The sequence below is a fragment of the Phyllostomus hastatus genome, unplaced genomic scaffold (assembly GCF_019186645.2).
Source record: "Phyllostomus hastatus isolate PE091 unplaced genomic scaffold, TTU_PhHast_1.1 phas_contig_1, whole genome shotgun sequence".
NCBI lineage: Eukaryota > Metazoa > Chordata > Mammalia > Chiroptera > Phyllostomidae > Phyllostomus > Phyllostomus hastatus.
Genome location: NW_025333498.1, coordinates 17,559,567 through 17,568,959, shown reverse-complemented (window position 1 = coordinate 17,568,959; position 9,393 = coordinate 17,559,567). Strand labels below are relative to the sequence as shown.

The following is a 9,393-nucleotide window of genomic DNA, read 5'->3' as shown; positions in this document are numbered from 1 at the left end:
GAGGAGTTTACTTACCACTTGGAGGTAGTGAGGAGAGAATGGGTTGTGTGTGTGTGCTGGGTGGGGTTCAAAGGGAAGTGCATATTATAGTGATTTTGTTTATAGAGATTTTTTAAAGCATAAAACAGAACATATAGAAATAAATATTGGTTATAAAAAGCTACTTAGAAGCCCTGGGAGGAAGAAAAACTCCAAATAATGGAAACTTCATTAAAAGATACAAATTATGGGTCTGAAATTCAAGTCAGATGAGTAACTTCTACCAATCAAACCAAGGCTCCTTGTGTGGGTCACATCCCATCTGCTTCTTCCCCAGCACGAGACAAGGTTTTATTTCCTATTTGTCTTTCTCCTTTTTTTCACGCTGTCAACGCTGCGAAGCCATACAGCTGTGGGCAAAGCAGCTGTGTGATATTCTGCCTCCCACATCGTCAACCAAATTGTCTGCTCAGTGTTCCTTCATTACCGGTACTGACAGGGTAAGAGCGCCAGGACGTGAGGGCCGATTCATGTCAATTAACTCTCTTCTTTCTCAGGTACGTACCTGTGTAGGACCTCTCTTTGTGCTAATCTTTCCCTTCCCTTATATTCTTTCAGCCTTTTTGCCTCTGCCCTTTTGTTAGGTATAAAATAATCATGTTAATAATACAGTTTTGATTCCTGATGACTTCCCTAATGTGTAGCCATAAGCATAACCATGCACTTAAAAATTCTCCTTCCCTGGGATGGGAGTAAAAGACAGAAAACTGTACTTGAACAACAATTAAAATAAAAAAAAATTCTCCTTCCTTTTTTTGGATGACTATATGAGTACCACTGCAGGGAAGAATCATACTTCACTTAACCATTTTCATACTTAACCATAAACAACTGCATGGTGAATATCTATACATAAATCTTTATCTTCATTTCTTATTGTTGTTATAAGGATCCTGGAAGGGGCATTACTGGTTAAGGGGTTTGATGCATAATCCCAAATTGCTCTCCTTTCTGGGTCTGTAGGAGTAGGAAAGTCCAAGCCATGTTTCGTTCATCCCACATAAGAAGGAAATGTTTCTTTCTCTCCTTGGGGCAGTGCCGGTGCTGTGTGAGACCGCAGAGCAGTGTTTGCTGATGCTACCTGACATAAACACCCTCTGCAGTGCAGGTTACCGGTGTGGGTGTCTGGTGCCCTCGTCTAGAGATTCTGAGACGGCAGCTGTGGACCAGTCTCTGGAGGATGCATGGTTAGGAGGCTCCCTGGGGCGTGCTTACAGCAGAGACAAGGGACAGGTACTCCTTGAGAGCTGAGGTACGTAGAGTGAGGAGAAAAATAGCAAATGGGGTAAGGTGCTAGGCTTGTGCCTCTGAGGTAGAAACTTGGAATGAAATGTGATTGTGTCTGTTTCAGGGATCTATCGGGCTGGACCCCACGAGATGCTGGGAGGGGAAAGAGGTGTGGTGAGGAGAGAAGTGATGTTGGTAGGCATTCAAGAAGGGCAAGGCCAATGTGGGCATAATAGGTGGCGAAGGCTTCCCCCAAGGAGGTGAGCTGAGCTTGCCAACAGCTTGCCTCAGGATTGTTCTCCAGTTGTTGAACGTCTACAGTCCTTGAAATTTCTTCAATGACACTGTAAATTCTTGTTTTGGGCAAAAGGTTTGTGTGTGTGCATGTGCATATACACTTTACCCTAAAGTCGCATATGTATAAATTGTATGCCTCCATTGGACAGGAAATACATGAATCCATTCATCCTATAAAACCCAAACGTGCTACAGATAAGTCTGAAGTGATCTTTAACCATCACTACCCAACACATACACTCCTGCTCCTGAAGTAACCATTTCTATCAGCTTGGTACATATACTTCCACACCTATCTCTGCACACTTACATTCATATATATCTGTATAAAATACATAGAATAGTTGTAAGTGTGAGCACATTTCATATAAATAACACCATGCTGTATGCATTGTTTTGCAACTTGCTGGGCAGGGGAGGGAAACAGCATTTTGGCCCATTCTAACAGAATTTACTTTCGAGTTTTCTGGATTTCAGATAAATTTTTAGCTGCACAATTAGTATGAGAGTCCAGTCTCCTTCTAAATAGGAAAAAGAAATGACAGATATGGCTAAAATCTTCTCTGCCTGTCACCTCAATCTTGTTCCCCTCTTCTCCTTTCCAGAGGCCGTCCTGTTGTGGTTTTGAAGGGTATCCCTGGCAATGACTATCGTTTATAACTTCTCTGTCTCTCCATTATGTCCTTCACATATCACTGCAGTCATGGAATCTTGGAACCGAAGGAATATTTTATAGATTATCTGGGCCAGCCTCTTACGGTATAGGTGCAGAAATGGATCAAATGCCTCGTCTCAGATCACACTAATTACCTTGGCCTTGGCTTTTGATACCCTCAGTTAGTGTGCTTTACCAATCTGTGTTACTTTATACAATGCTTTATATAAACATATAAATTACACTTTACCAATCTATATTATCTCTAGCAACTTCTGCTTAAATGGTTTAAACTGAAAGCATCCTTAATAGTGACTTTATTCACAGAGTCTGGTGCAATTCTCTGTTTTACTAAGATCTAGGTTTTGGGAGGAAAGAATTAGAGAACTAATGTCAAGCCACACTTCCTGTTACTTTAAGCAACTGCAAACACCAGAAAGCGTGGCCCTTCGGTGTGACTCCTGCTACTGCAGGTGAGAGGTGGCCTTAGCCTCAACTCTCTGAATCCCTCAGTGAGGCAAGATTTTCATTTTGAGGCCAATTGTTTGAAGACCAGCTCCCACCTTCTAGCTTTCTAACAGCATCAGAGGCAGAAAGAGCACAGCTTGACTCTTGAATTTCAGGTTTAGTTCATTTCAGGGATAAGCAGAAAGGGGGAAAAAGGGAAAAAAAAGAAAAGAAAAGGCTCTTTGGCTCACAAGGTAAGACTCTTTGAAATGAAAGTTGTGCAGAGTAAATATGGATCCCCACAATGCCATCTCCAGAGCCGCGTTTCAGGACACAAGGCCACTTGCACTCTGCGACAGACAGTTAAGAGATTTCATGTTCCTTAATTAAAACATACCTCAAGAGTCAGTGGGAGGCACCCGTGCAGCCCCTACCTGAAGATGCTGATTTACAGAAAAACTTCCAGCCGTGGGATTCACACAAGGGACACGCTGGCAATTGTGAGTTCCCTTTCAAATCGGCCTCTGTCTGTCATACCTATGTAGTTACAAAATCAAAAGAGATAATAAAGTTCAATTGTATATTCACAGTTTGATATTTCTATTGACAGGTCTTACACAAAAACACACACGTTTCAGGAAACTCAGATTCTGTGAAAGTCTCTGAAAGGCTCTCCTGGGTTGCAAATCCCCACCCAACAATCCCTCTAAATCTGAATCTATAAAGTGGCCATCAAGGTTCAAAGGTATCAAATTGGGCCTCCTCTCCCCAGGTTCTGTTTGTGATTTTAAAATATCACTCTGAAGGCGAGGGAAAAAGGAAACCACCCAGACCAAACCACAACTGAGCTAACCCCCCAGCTCCTCCTCAGATAAGAGCAGTTAACCCGAGCCTTACCGCACCCGGAGGGGATGGAGCTGCTGTGCACGCGGGGGCCTTGGGCAGACCGGGGACAGCCCTCAGACCTGCCCTGTTGTCTCGTTTAACCCAGAAAGAGTCCAGATCAACTCTGAATAGGTCTCAAGTTTTAAAAACGTCAATATATTTCACTTCTATGGAAATAGTCTTCAGGCCTATTACTCAAACTTCAGGCGTGTTACTCAAAAAGCACCATGCAGGTGCCTCTAATTTTTAGAGAAGATTTTTCTTGGAAAATAGGAGTGTGTGTTCGACCGGATTCAAAACCAGCAAGTCTGTTCCTGTAACAGTGTATGGGACTAGGCTTACGCAAAAGCAGAGCACATCTGAATGCAAAAATTAAATGGAGGAATGGGAGGGAGGGGAACAGGTGCTCTTTTATAAAGGCTAAATTCCATATTTACCAAACTGATTTGCATGAGGCATATTTTCAATGAAAATATTGCTACTCATTTTGCTGCATTTGTGCAACAGAAACATAAGGATGGAGCAGAAGAGGAGTGCGGCTCTCAAGCTGTCTTCTTGTACCTACCCTTCAGCCAACAGTTAAGCAGCACATTTGGGAGATTAACTCTTAGAACTTCTGGCTTCCCACTGCCAAGAGAGCTAGGTTTGGGGGTCCATTTAACCCTGTGATCCAGCCTCTGAGTCTGCAGTTAGATGAGAATCTAGAAGGGGTAGTGAGAGGTCATTTTCTCCATTAACTACCACCAAGTGCAACACCTAAATTATCCCAAGAGAAGAATTCTATTCTGTTTTAAGTTAATTCCATGCCTCCTTCTAGTAATCCAAGCCAGCACTAATTCTTATTATCAAGAATATCTTCCTCCTGTTTTAAATGTTTTATGAATGCTTTACTTCCTCTTCATGTAAACCCAAAATGAAAAAGTGCTGTCAGCTACATAGATGATTGCGTTTACAGGCTTAAATCAACCCTATGGTGTAGGTCGTGTTATGTCTCATTTTACAGAGAAAGAAACTCGGGCAGAGAGGGGTGAAGAAACTGGCCCTAGGTCACCCAGCTGACAGGTGGTAGACCCATGGTTTAAATCCAGGCATCTGAATCTACCTTCATTTCACCACCAGAAGATACTACGTGGCATTCTCAGATATGGTCAATTGCAAATGAGGTTACCAACGATGCACTAAGGAAGGCCCAGAGAAATTGAACCAGGCAAAATATATGAGGTAGACATTGGAATAAGTTTATGTGAGTACTTGGCTGATGGAAAATGCTAGAGCAATGGCTGGTAGATTGCCCATGCAAATATCCACAGATTCACTTATAGGTGGGCAAGTAGTGGAGGGTTTCCAATGAAAATGTTGGTCTCTTGGGTATTTACAGTCAGTGTCCCCAGACTAGTTCAGAGTGGGTTCCAACAGGGCAAATCCAGTGGACCTGTGTTTAGGGGACGCCCCAAGGGATTGCAGAGTTCCAGAGTCGTCATGAGTTTCTGTTTATGTTTGAGAGCTTGCTCTGAAAAGGTCACAGAGAGCATCTTATAGAGAAGTGAAGCTCTTAGAATGCATCACTCTTTCTCTGTTAAAACCAGACTTGGAACCGGTCAAGGCTTCTTGCGGGTTTTCTGGGTTTTCTTCTCCTTTTAGCTAATGAGATGCTCCAGGCAGAGCCCTGGGTTTCAGGACAAGGTAGGGACCATCCTGCTGATCACCTCCGACCTCAAGGGAGAACAACTGAGGTATGCTTCTTCCTGGACTGTGGCTAAAGTGAAAACACCAGGAGAGTTGCCCACATACCCTTGAGGAAGCTGACAGCTTCAGTGTTGGTGTGTGAAGCCAAAGGGAGCTGTTATTCCTCACTACTCAACAGGTTTGAAATAGCAGCTCTTCTTTCCCAATAACTATTGAATCACCTAGTTTACCCTACAATTTCCTTTGAGTAGCTGTGGAAATTCCATACAGACTTGCATTTGCTGTGGTAGATGGCTTGCTTCATCTAACATCTTGACCACCCAACATTCGTGGGTATACAGGTACCAAAGCTTAAAATGGGTGAAACAGATAGTGGACAAAATCAGAGTTTTCAAAACCACCCCACACTGGCCTGTAATACTCCCCTTAAATGTCCTTGGACCCGCAGTACCTCACTTTCTGGGGTTTTCATACTGAATCTGGCTCTGCCTGAGGAAGACTACTAGGAAAATACTTTATGCATGGACATCAACAGTCTCAAGGAAGATTTAATCATTCCCTTGGGGGGTAAACCAGGGTGCTCAAACTGTCCACAACTATGACAAACACAATTTTAACTCTGTAAAATTCCTTATTTTTCAAAAAGCAGGACTGTAAATATGTTGATACTCAGTCCTTCAGCCCCTGCAGAGAGTCCCCCTGCTCACACAGAGCCCACCTCGGAGACACCCTGACTTCTGTGACCCACACAGTGCAGGCTGTGATCTTTTGTGACTGTTGCCATCTGGTCATTTTGCTCTTTCTTACTGGAGGGCTGGTGGCTCTGTTGGTTGAAGCATTGTCTCAATACCAATGAATGAATGAATGAATGAATGAATGAATAGAACCACAAATTCATGTCTCTCTCTCCCCCTTCCTCTCTCTCTGGAGTCAATAATTTAAAAAAAATTTTCTGAGTCTATTTCATCACATTTAAATTTTTTACAGACATTGCCAAACTTCCCTCCCAAAACTTTCTTTTAACTTACAGTCTCAGCAGCAATGCACGGCACTCTTGCCTATTACACTTCTTGATCTTTATCAGTCTAGGAGGTGAAAAAAATGGTCTCTTGGAGTTTGCATTTCTTTCATTATGAGTGAAGCTGAGCACTTTTTCAAGTGCTACACCACTTTCCTATTGGGTTGTTGGTCTTTTTCTCATTGAACAGTCTGTTTTTGAAACCAGAGAGCTCTTATGTGAGTGATTGGATCTGCCTCCTGGTTGATATCACTTAAAGTCTCATTAGCCTGTGCAAAAAGGTTTTCACTACAGTAATTGTATTCGAAATGTTGAACAGTACAAATCTGACCACTGTAAGGATCTGTTAGCACTCATGCACACTGGTCTGTCAAGCTGGGGAATGAGAGTTTATTGCATCATAAAAACGTTACCCTCTGCTTGCATGGGGCAATTAGTGAAATTTTTATGAGCTCTTCTTAACCCAAGTTATCAATAATAAATAACACACAATTCTTGACTGGGCTAATCCCAGATTGATGGGACTTATCTGATAAATCAACACCATAAAAAAATTCTTGACTCAGTGGCCTGAGTGTTCAAGGAGAGAAAGAAGATTTCAACTCTGAGTTACCAAGTTCGACTCCAACACTGAAAAATGGGCATGGTGAGCCTTCTGAGAGTTGGTTGCCACTGGTCAAACACACGGATAAATTGCTACGATCGGGTTCCCTCTGCACCTAAGTTATCACAGCACAGTGACTCCCTTGGAACCTCGTTGTTATTTGATCTGCCTCAGGAGAGGCCACGTATGTAAAGGTCTTTTCTGATGGTTCTCACACTTTAATGCTTATCAGGATCATCTGGGAAGCGACACTTTTAAACAAATCTGCAGGTGATTTCAAAGCAGGTGGTCAGAAGGCACACTGGGAAACTCAGCTGGCAAAAACGATGCTGGATCACTAGATCAGAACATCACGGGACATGCCTGGGAATCTTTATTTTCACAAAAACACCAGGTCATTCTCATGCTCTCTGAAGAGAAGGACTCCAGTGCTAAGGCGGCATGCCAACTCTCATGGAGTTGGGAGGATTTTTTTCCAATACATTTAGAATTGTTGGTGGTTCAGAGTCTTTAAAGTTTTCCTCTTCCCTGCAGCTACCATTTGGGGGTTCAGCATCTGTTATTTTCCGCACCCCATAAAATCATCAAACGAGTGACAGGAAGTGTGTCACTTTCCCCTGAATGTCCCTCTCTGACGGCTGGCCCCGCGCTGGGGACACACAGCTCGAACCCTCACCTCAGCAGGTGTTCCCTGACACTCTCCCTTTCCACATGTAGAGTGCCTGTTTTCTCCAAGCTGTGCTGTGCCGTACCTGAAAAAGGAGACTCCCTTTTGAGAATCTTCCACTAAGAAGAACAACAGCTAACATTGAATTATGCCTGGCACAGTGGTAAGTGCTTTTACATATACAACTATAATCCTTGGAGGTGGTATTGTTATTGTTCCCGTTTTACAGGTGAGAAAACTGAGGTTGAGGGAGGTTGAGCAACTTGCTCCAAGTCACACAGCAGATAAGTGAGAAAAGGATTCAAACCTGGTGGTCTGACTCTAGAGTCAGTGCTCTTCACTACTCAGGGCGCATTCCCACTAGCTGTTTCTGATCCTCACCAGGTACGTTTAGAACGACTGCTCATACTGATCAGGCGGTGTGGTCTAGCGGAAGAAGAGGAGTTCAAAAACCAAAAGCTCTGGAATTCCTCTGACACTGAAATCCTGTGTAAATCAATTTTTTTACTACCTTCTTATCACTACGTGTAAGAAGTGGTGATGGTATTATTATGATATTTGTAAAACTGTTTGGCTTATAAAACTGTACTTGCCTGTGCAACATGCTGCAGCTTACTTTAAAATCAGGGGTCCTCCCGAGGGCAGCAGGGATCCCTTCGCACGAGCGGGGATGCCAGCAGGGCACTGCGGCGGCCCGAGAGTGAAACGCCGGAGACGTGCGGCTGGTCTCACCTCTGTCAAGGTGTGCGGCTTGGACGGTTACACCACATCTCCGAAATTCATTTTCTCAATTGGAAAATGAGAAAAATCAGTCAAACCAGTAGTTAAATTTTTAACTTAATAAATAATGCCTAATGTAATTTCATTGTTGAAAAAAATCCAAACAACGTGGGTGAAGTGGAAGCCCTCGCTGACTCCGATCAATCTCACCAAACCCCTGAGTGGTCACGACTGTAAACAACGTGGGGCAATAGTCGTTCCACTCACTTCTGTCAAACATGCCATTCTTTACTAATGTATGGTCCTTGCTATTTTACATAAACGATAGCAGATCAGCACTCCTCAGTTCCTTTTGCGGGGCAGGGGGAATTCTAAGAACGCAATGAACCTCTAGTATCTCCTTCCCTCCCTGAAAATGTACACGTCCGCAACATTTTGAATAGAAATCTTCAAGGATATTCCTGAAGCCCCTTGAGCCTCATCCGTGGGTTCCTTCATCTCTGCCTTCTGGATTAAGAAGCCTGGACTAGAAGGTTGCAAGGGCTCTCCAGTTCAAAACTGATGTCCCATACTTTCAGGTGCAGGGCCAGTCTGAATTTCTAAGCTCTCCATGTCAACCCTTTCTCCGCTACTCCTTTCACACTAGAACATTTGCTTTATTTAAATAAAATTGCATTTTTATCAAAGTCTCCTCTGTATACAGTTTTTAAAACTTTGTGAGCAAAGCTCATAATGGAAAAAATAAATTCTACTCCAACTCTAAATCAAGCTCCCCAGAAACAAACTCCTCATCTTTTCACTATTTCTTCTGAGATTTTCCTCTATATTTATGAATAATATACTTTTAAATGGTTTATTGAAGAGGCTCAACTAGATGATGTATAAACAGAAAATGTTTTTACTTTTCTCCAACCACAGCCTTTGATTGTGCCCAACCTTAATGCCATCTCAGGCAATATCCCCTACTTTTTAATTACAATTTAGACAGAATTTTCAGGGATCAGTTTGTCTAGACCTACTTGTATACTTCAGTCAAATCTGGTTTAAACCTTCTTTCTTCTCCCAGTTCAGGCCTGGCCCACAGCTGAGGGGCAACAGGGTCTGAGGTGAGGAGAATGTGTTGGTCAGGGTTGAATGTCCCTTCAAAA

General features: G+C 43.0%; 1 long non-coding RNA gene across 1 annotated transcript; it reads left to right on the top strand.

The window, feature by feature from the left end:
- The first annotated feature begins 382 nt into the window (after nt 1-382).
- On the top strand, nt 383-8,931 carry LOC123813632. The gene is made up of 4 exons (XR_006784790.1): nt 383-536; nt 1,076-1,291; nt 7,576-7,688; nt 7,910-8,931. It is a non-coding gene; the product is annotated as an uncharacterized LOC123813632 (long non-coding RNA).
- The last annotated feature ends 462 nt before the right edge of the window (nt 8,932-9,393 follow it).